At 35.8% G+C, this 17025-nt stretch overlaps 1 long non-coding RNA gene and 1 pseudogene across 1 annotated transcript; both read right to left on the bottom strand.

The window, feature by feature from the left end:
- Positions 1-9987: 9987 nt before the first annotated feature.
- LOC108821524 (uncharacterized) lies at positions 9988-10834 on the bottom strand. Its single transcript, XR_001944585.2, has 2 exons — positions 10715-10834; positions 9988-10634 (listed from the first exon to the last, which is right to left on the bottom strand). It is a non-coding gene; the product is annotated as an uncharacterized LOC108821524 (long non-coding RNA).
- Positions 10835-11247: 413 nt separating this feature from the next.
- On the bottom strand, positions 11248-14057 carry LOC108820079 (uncharacterized; annotated as a pseudogene).
- Between the last annotated feature and the right edge of the window lie 2968 nt (positions 14058-17025).

Below are 17025 nucleotides of genomic sequence, written 5' to 3'. Positions count from 1 at the left end.
TTATCATTTCAGGACGATGAGAAAACTTGAATTGAGTAAACGTCGTCGTGTTTAGTAGCGACAGGTGTCCCAAAACGCCCCAAGCTTCCTGATGACGTGGAGGGCTGAGGTGCCAGAGAAGTCTACTTTATATATATAGATAGATAGATCATTCATATATCAAATTGAAATTTACTATCTATTATTTCTTTAAATAAACCTACGGGATTACCTAATGTGATTAATATATATATATATATATATATATATATGGTAATTAATGATTTTAAATAATAAAGATTTGCTAAAAATCTGTATACTTTCTATCGTTTTTGTTTAATTCTTTATTATTAAAATAAATTACATAATTACGTTAATCTTATAATAAAAATTAAGATTTTTGTATATGTTGTATTTTGAATTTTTCAAAACAAATATAAATTACTAAACTGTTAGAAATATCACATAAACTTTTGTGATCAAAGTTTAAATTATTTTATGTAATAAGATACAATGATTATAAAATCATATGAATAAATATTTTTTTTTCTTTAAACGGTAATTCTATTATTCAAACTTGAGGTGGTCTAGAAAACCAGACCGAAATTGAACAATCGATAAAGTACAAGTCCATGTTACATGACTTTGCTATCTTAGCTAATGAATCAGAAGATACATTTCGAGATCGAGCGATAAAAACTAGTGAAAACTCTGTGAATCTGTCCTTCAGCATCTTCCGCTCCTTTAATTATGTTGAGAAGTTTGGCCATTCGCCAGGTTCCAGGATCATCGAGACTAATCTATATTATTAAAACTTAAGTACAAAATTGGAATGTTTGGTTACTTGGATAGCATTTATAAAGAATAAGTTTGTTTGGAAACTTGGATTGTAGTTAAAAAATTGTTTGGAAACTTGAATTGTATTTTATTAAAAAAAATATTTCTATCAAAATAAAATCAGCAAATCCATTTAAATTTCCTACAATTTTAGAAACCACTAATTGATCATATATGTTTTCGTGATACACAATATTTTCCACTATATTTTTAAATCAAATAAATATCATTCGAATATTATAAATATCGTAGGAGGTTCGAGTTGGATCATTTTCGGTCCGGGTTGGTTTGTAGCAACCTAAAAATATATCAATAAACTTTCATTTAAATATGGCAGTAATAAATAATTTATATATTAAACTGAATTAATATATAAATATGTTATATTGCTATGTAAATAATTGTTTATAGATTCTTTTGTTGACTAATTTTTGATATAGCTTATATTAAAAGAAATTTATTTAAAACAATTATATGAACTGAAGAAAAAACAATATAAAAGTACTGTACATTTGAATTCAAAATCAGTGTTTGGTTACTTGGATAGCATTTATAAAGAGTAGGTTTGTTTGGAAACTTGGATTGTAGTTAAAAAAATTGTTTGGAAACTTGAATTGTATTTTTATTAAAAAAATATCTCTATCCAAATAAAATCAGCAAATCCATTTAAACTTCCTACATTTTAGGAAACTACTAATTGATCATATATGTTTTCGTGTTATACAATATTTTTACCCTAGATTTTTAAATTAAATAAATATCATTTGAATATTATAAATACGTAGGAGGTTCGAGTTGGATCATTTTTGGTCCGGGTTGGTTTGTAGCAACTTAAAAATATATTAATAAACTTTCATTTTAAATATGGCAGTAATAAATAATTTATATATTAAACTGAATTAATATAAAAATATGTTATATTGCTATGTAAATAATTGTTTATAGATTCTTTAGTTGACTAATTTTTGATATAAATTATATTGAAAGAAATTTATTTTAAAAAATTATATGAACTGAAGAAAAAACAATATAAAAGTACTGTACATTTGAATTCAAAATTATTTCTTTTAACAACAAACTAGACAAATATGTTGAATTGTATAAAAATTACAATGTAAATATTTAATTAATATAGAAATATGTCACATTGTTTAAACAAAATATCAATGTAAAAGTATTGTACAGTTATATTCTAAAATCATTTATTTTAACAATAAGCCAAATAAATATATAGATTGAAAAGGGAATAAAATAAAGTCAGAGAAACACATAGTTTACCAGAGGCACTCTAATATGTCGAATTTATTATAAAGAAAGTTTTAATAAGATAAATACATTCAATAATTACAAACAAATAATATTTTTCATAAAAGTGAAAAATAATATCCGCGCTTCCGAAGCGCATGTCAAAATCTAGTTAAATCCTTATGGTCGGTGCCAAAAGATTGACAAGTCGATAGCTTTAACATGCACTCCATTGCTTATGATAACGCATCAATAAATAATTTTATTTTAATTGGTGTTTATGTTTATATACATATATATATATATATATATATATATATATATATATATATATATATATTATTTTTAAATTAAAATATACATCATATGAAAATACATACTTATATTTTGATATTTGCATTGAACATATATGGAAAAGTTAGTATTTTAATTTTGAAATCTTCATTGTTTTTCTTAGATGATTAAAATTATTGAAAACCACTAAACATCCCACATTAAAAAACAATTCGTTGGTGTAAAATTTTTGTCACACAAAGTAAAACTTCATTTAATAAATATTCATATTAAATGTATATTATATATCATTTAAATTTAATTATACATCATATACATATATAAGATTGATTTTTTGATATATTTATCCTAAAATAATTGCGAACAAACAAGAGTGATCGTTTAATTTATATGCACACGCCAATTTTATTACATAATAGTAACTGATTTCTTAGTTATTTAATATATAGTTATTATTTTATTATTTCACAATATGCAGAAAACATAAAATAAGTTATAAATATAAAATATTTATTCTGCACAAGACACAGATCTTAACCTAAGTATGTATCTGTTTAATAATTTTAAATCTTAAAATTTCTAAATCTCAGGCCAAAAACAAAATGAGAATAAACTACAAAATCAATATTTATATCGAGTAATAACCAAAATGAAAAGACGATATAAAAAAAAGAGAAAATATTGAAGATAAATAGGATTGACACATGAACATACACTTCTTATAACCATAATTAACTTTTAAATTGCTAAATCATGATATAAACCAAGCTGACATAATTTCATTGTAACCAAATAGTATGCTTGAGATTCTTCGGCCTAAACATTATGTTCTTATGCGATAAGTGATTTTTTGACCTAAAATATTTCTTTTTAAAAATGACCAGATCATCAGTAAACAAATTATGTAATTAACAAAAAAGTTTTTAATTTTTGTAAAGGCCAAAAATATTAATTTGATCAAGAATATAAATTTTATTTTTTCACACAATATTTCTTAAATAATTTTCATATAAATTCACTATGCGTAAGGTGCATATCTTATCTTAATAATCAGTTAAAGTTAATTTATTTGATGTTGCAAAAATTTAAATCTGTCTACATGATTTTGAAAACTGCTCTCCCTGATCGTTCTATGATAATTGTGTAACATCCAATTTTCCATTATAAAATAGTAAATAATAATTTCCAAAAATTTCCATTTATTATTATTTTTTTAAATCGTTCTAATACCATAAATCTAAAAAATGTAAAAAATATCAAAATATCGGTAAAAGTATAAAACCAGAAGTCTTAAAAAGAAAGAAATAAAAACGTCTAAAAGCACTGATTCGAAATGCTCACCATGCTCGTCAATCTCATCTGAAAGAAGGAAAGGAGGAGGGAACAATAGAGATGTATGAGATGTTAAACCACGAACCATTGACTCATTACATAGTACTACACCATTGAGGAACCTAGTCCTAAACATGAAAAAACACAACACTTAATGCACCACACATAACAACCAATGCGCTTAGTACATAGCTATTCTTTGCCCTCTACAGTCTGCTTATACGGATATATATTCATGTATACCAAAAGTATGCTTAGTACAGAAGTGATTTCATGTACTCCTACATTCTCCTCAACACAATCCTACGTAATATAGAAGTGCTTCCTTATACTTATGCAGCTCATGCATGATAAATAAGTGCTTCCATGTACGTCCCAAAATTTTCACACAAGCAATTTCTATGTCGCAGAAGTGCTTTCATGTACCCCGCATGTCATATGTGGTACAGAAGTGCTTCCATGTACGTCCTGTAAACTCCACACAAGCAATTTCTATGTCGCAGAAGTGCTTTCATGTACCCCCGCATGTCATATGTGGTACAGAAGTGCTTCCATGTACGTCCCGTAATCTCCACACAAATAAGCTGATACATAAGTACTTTCCTGTATCCACCTAACCAATCAATACTATTCATATACTTTTATATAACGGTCTTTTAACATTAAAAAATCAATCAATAGTTGAATCCTCTAATTCTCTATCTGCAATCTATGTTTAGGGTTTGATGTTTGAGTTTGAGTTTAGGGTTTAGATTAAAGATTTGGGGTTAAGATTAAGACTTAAAAATATATTTTAACAAGAATATATTTAAAAACTAGATTTCATTTTATAAGTATGGAAATTATAATTTTGTTTTATAGTTTAGGGTAAGTGTGTATGATGTTTAGGGTTGAAATTGCCACAAATTTATTTGCAGCTTCTATTATTCGGATATCCACAAAAAGTTTTTTATAGCTACTTAGCCACAAAAATGTACATAATAGCCACAAATTTTGAGATGTTTAAATATGTGGCTGTTTGTGGATCAAATATTGTAGCCAAAAAATTTATATAGGTGATTTGCAGCTATATACAAAATTTCTTGCAATTTTTCGTTACACCACCTATATAAATCGGATTGGTCAAAGGTGAGGAGATGTTCATGTTTCCCTTAAGCTTGAGCAGGATCATGAGATTGACCTCGACAATGTTCTTGGGGCTGAATTGGTGGTGCAGTTGAGGCTGTAGGAACATATGCTTGAGGCTTGAGACTTTAAGGCTGAAGAGCTTGCAAAATCATGTTGAGCGCAGCCATATATTCCTTGTAGTCCGGCTTCAAGTTATTCAGTTCAGTCTTGACTTCCTCAGTGTTGGTCTCCAAGGTATTAATGCACAGCTTCATGTCCAAGCTTTTCTTCAGTGTGACAAATATAGCCTCAGAAGAGCTGTAATTCTTGAACTGATCACTGCCAAGACCATATATGATGCCCAGTGGCAAACCTACGTTGGGCAAAGAGGAGGCAGTTGCCCCACAAAAATCTAGAAATAAATTTATTTGCATGAGAGTTAACAAGTTTTATGTAGCATAGTTGGTTTCAATCATATGTTTGTCCCCTCTACACCATGGTTCAAATCCCTTCTTGTTCCATTTACTTCTCTTTTGTTTATTTTATGCCCCCACAAAATAAAATTTCTAGATTCGCCACTGATGATGCCCTTTCGTGTATGCCCATGCTGATTGTGCATCTTCTTCCCTTAGTAGAAGTGTGGAATGCAGATGCCGATTGACTGTTTTTGTAACGTCTCGACCGTCCACAGTTAGTAGACCACCCACTCCCACTCACTTGGCCCGTGGGCCCATCCCGTCCGACGGGAGGTACGTTAATTTTCCGAAGGCTCGATATAATTTTTTACTGATCCTACAATCACCACATGACATTTCCATGTGCTTTGGCCTCACTCGCACGATATCGCGAATCATTTTCCGATTGGTCACACATCATTCCACTACTTCAGCCTAAGCACGTTTAACTCTGGAGTTCTAAATGGATGGTTGATCAAAAAAGTAAGCCGACTTTGGTGATATATGTAACCAAATTAATTCTCTTAAATCTTTTCACATATACCAGAAATCAGGATGTTACACTTTTATACCATAACAGCGCGTGGCTATATTTCACATGTTTTGCCACAGTTTCTTTTGTTGCAAATATGCTTACGGTACTTATGTAGAAGAATTGTGGCTATTATTTGGCATATTTGTTTTTTATATATTTCGCGGCTGATTTTGCCACGAATTACTCACGGATTGTCACATTTCTCTTTTCGTGGCTTATTGCAGCAAATTCAATTTTTTTTTGTTTTGCCATCAAAATTTTGTGGCATTTTTTGTGGATATAACCGAGATTTCTACTAGTGCAACACCAAATACTTACATCAAATAACCACCATCATATTTATGTATTTAGGTGTTATTGTACACTTATGATCACGCTCTTTCATTTGTGTCTTTATAATCATACTAGGGTGTTTTCCGGCTACGCTCGGGTTAATTTTTGATGACAAACATTACAATAGTGATCTTATGGATTGAAAATATAATTATATGTCTAGCAAATATAAACTTGTTTAATGTTAAGTTGGAAACTAATTTAGTTTATGCCTATGAATTTGTTTGTCATCTGAAACATAGAGTGGTGAAAGATCTAACTAACTTTATAGTTTGGGTAGATTTGAATTGTATAGCCAAAAATGAGTTTAAGATTTAGATTCATGAACCTTTGACTAATTATCCCCATATAATTTCCTTGTCATCACTTGTGTAGAAATAAATCGTAAAAATGTTGGAAAATATGTCTTCGATTATTCTCAAATTCTATGTACATTTAGAATTTCAAATATAAATTATATGATGTGTTCCTCCTTTAAAAAGCAACACCATTGAGTTAAAGAAAAAGTGAAAAACAGAAACATCATAGTCTTAGATTTATATAAGTGAAGCAAACGTTATTATTATAATTTTCTGGTAACAATAAAGTAGTGTTAAATATAAATGTATGCTTTCATTAAAATATGAGTTAAATCAGGCCATGTCTCAAATTTCTTGTTTAATTTTAGAAATCATTTGTCTTGTATATTTTATGATAAAGATTGAAATAATATGATCAGGATTTGTAAAAACTTTAAAGGTGGTCAAAGTTATCTAAATATTACTAAACATACAAATGTAGACATGTTATATTAGATTTTTAAATTGTCAAAAGTTTTGATATGATAAACCAAAATTAAGTTTAATGTAATATATACAATAGAGTTATTTTTTAATCCACCTTGAGACTTGTATCAAATCTCCCATATGATCCACAGAGTTTGAAAATCATTTTATAAAATATAAAATTGAAATCAAGTTTGTTTTTGTGTTTGTGGGTTGTTTGTATATGTACATGGTGTACAGAAACATTAATCTTTTATAAATTTAATAGTTGCCTGCAATTGCATTCATCTATCATCATCTTAAACTTTGGTTCATATGTAATCATTTTCTAAGGAACACAAGAGTTCAACCTTTATACTGATCATCTGAGTGTCACAAGAGTTCAACCCTTATACTTAAATAAATGAATCATTTGCAGAAGGTTAAGGCGAAACTCAAGCACAGCGCTCTCCTCTTTTACATCCGGTGCATCTTCAATGGAGACTGCAAGAATCTGGTTGTTAATTTCGATTCTCCTCTTATTTTTTTTTTTAAAATGGGTGAACTTGGCTAAAGAATTAATCACCTTCTTCATCCATCTTGTGAGATTTAAAAGCCTGATTATTTATCTCCCTGACTTCATCAATGATTTTGTTTTCTTCAGCTCCTTCAATAAACAAATCAGGAAGTATCAATGAAACTATACAAATCTTATAATCCCGCATGAACAAAAGGAAAAAGAAGAAGAAGGTGATTACAGAGTGTATGGAGCCAATTGAAGAGTAGATTCTTGAAGTTGGGTTCCTTGCTAATTTTACTTAATTATGATTATAGCTTCTGTTTTGTCTCTCGACTAACAAAAGAGTATGTGTGGTGAGCTTAAACTCAATGTTGATGCTTAACGGTTCACACACCAATACAAACACACAAAGTCCCAGATTAGAAAAAAGGATTGAACTTTTGTTACCTCGATAGTGTACTGAGCAATGGCGGTGCGGTTGTTCAATGCAGACCACTGAAGAGCATAGTAGCCCAGACCATCAGGGTCAGAAACCGAGCAACCCTCACACTCAACCAATCTATGAAGCTTCTCTAAATCACCATAAGCCGTGGAACTGTGCACATCGTTCTTCAAACTCTCGTCTCACAACTAATCAGATAAAGTTCGAATTTTTAAGAAGATGCAACTGAGTGAAGAAACAGAAACAAAAGACTCACAATTACTCACACAAATAAACTATGATACAACATCTGAACTAAAACCATCGAGAAAAGAACATGAAAAGTTTGAATTTTTAAGAAAACAGAGTAATGATGTCATTACCTCTTGCATTTCCTTGAGGATGACATCACGCTCTCGGTTAATCCTCTGCTCCTCGAATTTAGAATTCTGCAAAATATTATAAACTATTCTCATCTTTTTGAATTCCCAACCTATAATCATTTTTTGCCACATATGTAAATGTTCTTATCCTCTTCCGACCTTGCTACAACTAAATCTGCATTTAAAAAAACTGAACTGCAACACATCAAAGAAAAAGAAGAAAGAAACCAAATTTTCTAAATATGACTATTTCTGTTGATGACATCTTACAGAACATCTGAGTATAAAATGTTGAAGTGACATATAGTCAAAGCAAAGTGACATTTTGAGATTGTGAGATTCTGACAATCTTACATGACATGTTATCCACTTCATCAAAGGTTCTCTACAATTTGGTCATGATCTTTTAATCGGGTTTATTAAAAAAACATTTACCCTAGAATTTCATCTTATTACAAAGACATAATTATAAACTGTAAACTATCTCTACAATTTGGTAATTATCATAGTTGAGTTTCGTGGGGACTCAGAGAGATATAACAAACAGAACATCAACGAAGAAGATCATCTGTTTTGAACTAAATAGGTGGGAACAAAATTACAAAAAGATCTGACGTAACCTATTCGTCGATGAGGAGCATCTCAAGGCTGATAAGCGTCTTCTTAAGTGGGTTTCAAGCTTTCCAGAAGTGGATCAGACGGAAGCGTAACTGAGTTTTGTGGGGACCCAGAGAGATATCTCTGAAGAACATCACGTTTTCATCAGAGGCAGATGAGACATGGGACTTCCCATTCGGTTTCGACGCCATGGATTCGGATTAGAGCGATTGCTAGGGTTTGGGTTTGTACAAAGAAAAGAAGATCAGCATATAAAGAAGGAGGAACAGAGGAAGATGAAACGAAATCATAAAGACGAAATTGATTGATCAAATAAAAGTGGAGTTTTGATTGCGTAAAAGTGGATCGATTGAACTCAATGGCTATGGTTTCAAGTGGAGAAGACTAAGAGGTAGAGGGAAGATCCTCATGACTTCCGCCGTCTGGTTCCTTTTGTATGTTTAGAGACGTAAGCCCAAATATTGTTGGGTTCTTGTTGTTTTTCTTGAAGCCAGTCCATACGTAAGCCCAACTATTAAAGCCCGTATGACGTGTAAAAATGAAATGTGCTCATTGGCTGATTTATTGATCTGACGTGGATAGCTTAGAATTGGAGAGTATTCTCCTTTTAATATAGTATAGATTTTTAATTTATGGCATTTCTGTTAATGGACACAAACTTACATTATATATGATCAACATATACATATTGCAAACGGTTATAGAAAAGCATATATAAGGCAAAGAAAAGAGAGTTATCACTACCCCAGATTTTAATGACTTTATCAAAAGAAAAACTATCATTTAAATCACGAACTTTCAAATTTGGTTGAAAAAAACATGAATTTTTACTTGGACCATTTAAAGCTTCAAATTTTATTGATAAGCCATTTTAGTCATAAACTTTCATTGATCATATCATTTTAATTCTATCGTTAGTCAACAATTATAGTTGACTAATAGTAGGGTCTTAAATGGCTTTTAAAGTTGATGATTTTTTTGATCCAAATACAAATTATCTAACTTTTAGAATAAATTATTTAGTAGCTAGAATTTTTTTATTAAAATAAATAGTGAATAAATAAAATATAATTTTCAATCAAATTAAAAAGTTCGTGATTTAAATGAACATTTTTTTTTGAAGAATGTAAATGAACATTTTCCCCTTTATCAAAACTGATTCATCATATTAATGTTAGTCTTCAATATTTGAATTTATAAATTTAGTATGAACTTGATCCATATATAACTAAACCGACAGATGCATATAAAACATATAGGAATAAATATTCTTACATTACCTTCTTTTGTAATCACCAACTGCTCGATTGGATGGAGAATAAGTTTATTCGGATACTTAAGTCCCCCGTTTGGCTTCTGCGTTACGTGGACTCAGAGTCAAACTCTACGCCATGAAGAAGTATAGTACCATCTCATAATATTGGTAAGCAACAAACCAACCTTTTCGTTCTTGAGAGAACTCTTACATATTTGCTTTCATTTAGTTGAAAGTACTTAAATTGCATGTTTTTAAACTGGCTCCTTCACGAACTTCCAGACTTTACCAAAAATGAAACTTATTTTGGATTTGGATTTGTTTTTGCCGGATGATTTAGTGAAAAAGGATTTTTTTTTTTGGTAAAGAGTGGGGGCTTATTCATCTATAGAATTTGGATTATGAGACTGCAAGAGGTTTATTATGATTATGCGATTCCGCAGAAAAGGTTTTCTTGACTATCAAATCTTTTAGATGTACGAGGTTCCACACCTGTATGTGAATTTTGATGATCGCATTTCCTGTTAAAATTGCCAAAAGTAATTACCGTACATAACTCCAACAGAGGATTTGGGACCTGCATTCGAATATGAGCATTATATGAACTTGGCCTTGAGATGAAATATGGAGGAAGCTCTTTAAAAACTGTCTAAATACCCCATAAGATTCCTATTTCTCATTGTAGCTCAACAGGAATATTACTTGGTTGTACGACGAGTATATAAAAATCTGTGTTCTTATTTCTCATTGTAGCTCATTCAAGTCTCGATGTTTGAGTTATTGAAAAAATCTGTGTTTTTCTTCATATATGTTTCTTCTTTATATACCTATGAAAAGCACAGAAAAAAACTGCTACGAAGGATACTATTTTGCAGATAATTTTTTAAAGTAATATAAATATATATGCGCTGGCCTTACTTTTCTTTCATCGGTTGGAGAGACATAGTCACTCGTTTCATGTGATAAAGCATCGAGCAACGAATCAATAAGATATGCGGTGACTGTGAGCGGTGAGGTTAGTTGGTGAGTGTGGCCTTTTGGAGCACATGATAATCATTTTTTTTCTTAACGAATGCCTTATTTGTTAAATCACCAGCATTGGTGTTTATACTGATGGGTTTCTTTTTTTTTTTGACATCGAAACCCATGTTTTATTAATTCAGAAAGAAAATGTTAACTTTGTGGGCTAACTACTCCGGAATTACAGAGTCAACATGCGAGAAAATAGAGTTTTTCAAGTGAGCTCTCTTGGCAAGGGTGTCCGCTCTTACATTTCGCTTTTTTGCGATAAAAGATATTGAAAAATCAGTAAAAAGAGAGAGTAAATGGGAAAATTCATTCCATTCCGAAGCCATAGCTGGCCAATCTTCTTCATCGTTAATCAGCTTGACTAGCTGAAGACAGTCCGATTGATAGGACATCGATGTAACTCCTAGCTGTAGGGAGTATGTCATTGCATGAAGCAAGATAGTAAACTCCGTATGCATAGGAGACAGGACTTGGTCCATACCTATGGACCCATATAAATGGGTACCCGGCGGCAGATCCATAGCAAAACCTCCTCCAGAAATTGTCGAATTAGTCACCCATGATGCGTCCACTTGGCATCTTGGGAAATGTGACTCGTCCTCCTCGTTCCTGTCATTTGAGGGTTGGGTTCCCCCTGCACCTTCCTTGTTCTCAATAACTTGTGCTATTCTCCAGTTTTCCTCCTCTCTAGTAGCGTGTAGTACTGTATCCGGAGGAATAATTTGGTTGCCGTTGAAAGTCTTCTCGTTCCTAGCTTTCTATATAAACCATGCGATCCATGGAAATCTAGCGAGAGTGTCTTCCGGAGCTCCATTCTTTTTTGCGCGCAGGAGTAAATAATCCAAGTTTCCGTATAGAGATTCGCTCGGGAAAATTCCCGGAGAGGTAGGGATATCTGATAGTGCCCATGTCTGGAGTGCCGGGGGGCAGAGAAAGAGAAGATGATTTATAGATTCATCTTCATGTCCACATCTGGGGCATGACCTATCGATCCCACAATGTCTATCCACTAGCCGGCTACAAGTCGCAACGCAGCCCGACAACACTTGCCATAGGAAGTGTTGGATCTTCCTTGGTGCCTTTAGTTTCCAGATCATAGCTTTTAGGGGATTGATGCTCGGTTCGTGGGCTATGATGTCTTGTTTCTCTTCTTTCATTTGGGTTGCTAGCTTGTACCCCGACTTGACTGTGTACTGGCCCGTTTTCGTATGGATCCAACAATACCCATCGTCTCGAAAGCTATGGCTGGGACGAATATTTTGAATCAAAGTGATGTCTCCCGGGTCTATTAGTGGCTCAAGCATCTCTGGTCGCCATTGCTTGGAGGTCTGATCGATCAGTTTGTTTACAAACAGGTCCCGGTCGCGATAGACTCCAATATCTATGGCCGGGCGGGCTGGGATGGTCGGGATCCACGGGTCGCACCAAACCCGTGTGTTATAGCCTGAGCCGATCGTTTTTCGTAGCCCCTCTCTTAGCAGGTCCTGTGCTGCTAGAATACTTCTCCACCCATACGAAGGGGAATTAGATTTCTGTACCTCCATTGGACTGATATGCCGATAGTATCTTCCTTTAAGTACACGGGCAAGAAGAGAATTGGGATGGTGTAACAGCCTCCATAATTGTTTTGCTAAAAGCGCTAGGTTAAAGCTTAGAAGATCTTTGAAACCTAGTCCTCCTTTCTCCAATGGTACACAAATTTTCTCCCAAGCAATCCAATGCAAACCTCGGTTGTTTCCTTTTGTGCTCCACCAGAATTTAGCTATGGCTCCCTGCAGCTTATTAATGATGTCTTTTGGTAATAAGAAGCACGACATCACATAGGTTGGCAGAGCTTGTGCAACTGATTTTAAGAGAACCTCCTTTCCGCCCTTAGATAATAGCTTGACAGACCAGGAGTTGATCCGGTCATTGAGACGATCTCTGATGAAGGCAAAGACCTGTCTTTTCGATCCACATATTTTCTCCGGTAGTCCTAGATACATGCCCATTCCGTCCTCTTTAGTAATACCCAGGATTTGTTTCGTTGCTATCTTTACTTCCTGTCCTACTTTGTATCCAAAAGAGATGGACGATTTCACTGGGTTTAGAAGCTGTCCCGAAGCTCTCCCATATAGATTGATAATCCTTATCAGCTCAGCAGCTTGCTAGACATCTGCTTTGCAGAAAAATAAACTATCGTCGGCAAAGAGGAGATGTGAGATCGCTGGGCTTGCTCGAGCTATCTTTAATCCTGTCAGCCTACCTTCCTCCTCAGCGCCTCGGAGTTGAGAGATTAAAGCCTCAGTCAACAAGATGAAAAGAAAGGGAGATAGAGGATCGCCTTGTCGGAGCCCTCTGGAGGGCTGTATATTCCCTTTTGGCTCTCCATTAAGGAGGATTTGGTATGAAACCGAAGAGACGCACCAGTGTATCCATGATACCCATTTAGCTGCGAAACCCATCTTTAGGGCAGGGCCTCCAGGAAGCACCATTCTACTCTGTCATATGCCTTCCTCATGTCGGTTTTGATCGCCATATACTTCGCTTTGCACATGGGGTTCGTGCGCAGGGCATGGAAAGCTTCCTGTGCCAGGAGTATATTATCAGATATAAGACGTCTCGCCACAAAGGCGGATTGAGTTTCGGAGATGAGTTTTGGTAGAAACTTCTTTAGACGGGAACAGATAATCTTCGAGATGATCTTGTAACTAACGTTGCACAAGCTTATAGGACGAAATTCAGTCATCTCCATCGGGCGCTCCATCTTTGGTATCAGGCATATGTTCGTTTGATTCATACTCGGGTCAAAAGAGTTTGAGAGGAATAAATCCTTTACCATTGCGATCACCTCTCGAGCTGTGACCTCCCAGAAACGTTGATAGAAAAGGCCTGTCATGCCGTCCGGTCCTGGAGCTTTATCCGGGTTTATCTCATCAACAACTTTCTTGATTTCCTGGTCGGATGGAGGTTTCACGAGAGCTGTATTCATCGCAGGAGTAACGGTAGCTTTAACGTACCGGAGCGCTTCTTCAAAATCACCAGGTTGCGATGTGCTAAAAATACCTTGGAAGTATTCCAATGCTACTTTTTCAATCGCTGGCTCATTCTCTGCCCATCCCCCTCGTGGGGTTTTTAGTTTGATGATACGATTCCTTGCCCGTCGCTGCTTTGTTATTGCATGGAAAAACTTTGTGTTCCGATCTCCATCTTTGAGCCACAGAGCTCGACTCTTTTGTCGCCAATATAACTCCTCTTCTCGGAAGGGTGCACAAAGGTTCCATTTCAAATTTAGGACTTCCCTACTCGGGATACTTGGATCCGACTGTGCTTTTTCCAGTTGCTCTTTGATAGCCTCTATCTTCTTCTCCGCATTTGAGGGATTATTACGTTTCCATCTTGCTATAGCTCGGCGTACCTCTCCAATTCTAACTTGGACAGACCTTGCGTTAGATTCATCCTGCGGTTTCCAGCCCTCTTCTATTGCTTCTTTAAGGCCATCCTTTAGGAGCCAACGGCGATCAAACTTGAAAGACTTACGCAATCTCACCTCCTGAGATTGGATACGAGTTAGGACTGGTCTATGATCCGAACCCCATAGTTTCAAGTACTCCACATTTGTGTGGGAAAAGAGATGGTGCCATTCCTCATTGCCTACGGCTCTGTGTAGTCTACACCGAACCTTTCCAGAACTGCGATAACCCACCCAGGATAGTCGATTACCTTTGTATGGGAACTCGATCATACCACAATCGGCCAGCATCGTACGAAAGGGGAGGAAAGAAGTCTCTGGTCTTTTTCTTCCCCCTTTCTTCTCATGATTCCCTACAATCTCATTGAAGTCTCCACTCATATACCATGCTCCCGTTCTGGTAGTACTCATGCGCGTCAAGCGCTCCCAAACATATCCACGGCACTCAACGACCGGATCACCATAAATAAAAGTTATAAAGACCTGATTGCCGTCAATGGTAGCTTCGATATCAATCATGTGCTTATCAAAGTAAAGAATCGAAACATCAAAGGAATCCATATAAAAAAGTGCTAGTCCACCGCTTTTACCTTCCGGCTCAACGGTGAACAATTTATTATAACCAACTTGAAACTCTTGCAAAAAAGAACGATTGTTTTTTGTTTCAGATAAGAAAAGAAAAGAAGGTGCAAAAAAGCGATGTAACTCCCGGAGATGCTTCTTGGTCAAGTAGGCTCCAGCCCCTTGACAGTTCCATGAGATGGTGTTCATATTCTCTTACTGGGTGGTTTCTGGGACACCACCGAACCTAATACAGAAGAAGAATTCCTACGCTTAGTAGAAGGGAACACCTCAATACGAGGGACATTGTGAGCTTGGGAGTTCTTAGCAGTACCCACAGCCTTTGGGATTTTGGAGGATGGTCGACCTCTTGGTAAGTTCAGTTTCTTTGAGGCTCGAGTTCCTTTCCCCAGCGGGCTTTGGGGTTGTCTCTTCTTTACCGGAGTTCCCCCGCGGTTGCTCTGCTTGTTCGTCCCCTTCCATTCCGGGCTTTGGGCTCCACCCGGGGCCTTGCTCCTTGTAGCTTCAAGAATGTTATCCTCGCGCCCTCCAGTCTGTATTGCATCAGACTTCTCAATAGTCTTTCCGTGGTTTTCTCTTCGCATATCTTTGCGCACAGCATTAGCTGGAGATAGCTGCGATATGGCCTCTATTTTTTCTGCATCAAAACCAGGCTCATCCACAAGAAGATCATCATTTTCCATCGTATCATCATCCATAACCACATCACCAAAGTCATCAACAAGTCTATCAACTTCTGCCTCATCTTCCCTAGTCAAGACCATATCTTCTACTTGTTTTGATTTTATCAGATTGTCTAGCTCCAAGTTATCTATCTCAGGTTCCGGGCTTGATCTAGTTACCATCGGCACATACCTTGGCTCCTGTGGCATCACTGAATTCTCCGCCTCCCTGATTCTGATGATACCTCTATCACGTAGAAGGAGACCCGAGGGTGTTCCTTTTTCCGCCGACATAGGAGTTTTCTCCAAGGCTTCCGCTGTCATGGGAGCTTTTCCTTTTATACGCCTCATTCTTTCCTCCGGAGTTTCATCTCTATGCACCACCATGACCCCATTTCCTCGCGCTTCTCTGTTCTCTCGCCTCGGGGGAGCCTCTGAAAGAGTCCTCTGAGAGTCTGTTCCTTCTCTTGTTTCAAGGGCTTGGTTCCCCGAAAGCGCAACTGATCTGATTTGCGTGTTGTTCCTAGATACTGTCATCGGGCTTCTGGGTCTCCAAACACGTTGGGAATGTCGGGAATTGGGAGCAGGGTAACGGTCATTTGACCTGTATCTTGGAACCTCCCTAGCTCTGTTTTGACCTCTGCTCTGATACTGGGAAATAGAGACTTCCCTTGTCTTTTCCTTTGGACGTGTCTCTAGACGATTCCAGACTGGTTCGTTCCTCAAGGCAGGACGTTCAAATTTGTGATCCTGTCTCCCCTCTACATATCTCGTTGTTACCCGGTGGTCCTCATAGTTCCTAGTAGACCAATAGCTTCCTGAGTCCTTCCTCCTCTTCTCCCCTCTGGAAAATCCAGGATGATGTTGTCTTCCCGGCGATCTCTTGATACCATCATCAGAAGGTGATCGAGGTCTCTTGTTTGTGATACTGTTGTTGCGGGTACTCAGTGTAGATCGGTTCCTGAGGTGTTGGGGCAGCGAGGCGCTCTTATCAAGTTCCCGATATTCTTTGATCTTCTGATCCCGTTCTTCTTGTGTCAGCTCCGGGCATGAGTGGATGTCATGTGTGATTCTGTTGCAGCCAAAACAGGGTCTGGATAGGCCTTCATATTCGAAGTGGACTTTGCCAGTATCACCATTTGGGAAGCCTACTCGTCTCTCAAATTGCAATGGTCGATCCGCGTTAATGGATACTTGTAGACGTGCATTTGTAGAGTCTAGGTTCAGTCGCGTTCCCAAGGCCT

Source organism: Raphanus sativus, chromosome 8 (genome assembly GCF_000801105.2).
Source record: "Raphanus sativus cultivar WK10039 chromosome 8, ASM80110v3, whole genome shotgun sequence".
NCBI classification, from domain to species: domain Eukaryota; kingdom Viridiplantae; phylum Streptophyta; class Magnoliopsida; order Brassicales; family Brassicaceae; genus Raphanus; species Raphanus sativus.
This window is presented reverse-complemented; position numbering and strand designations above follow the sequence as displayed.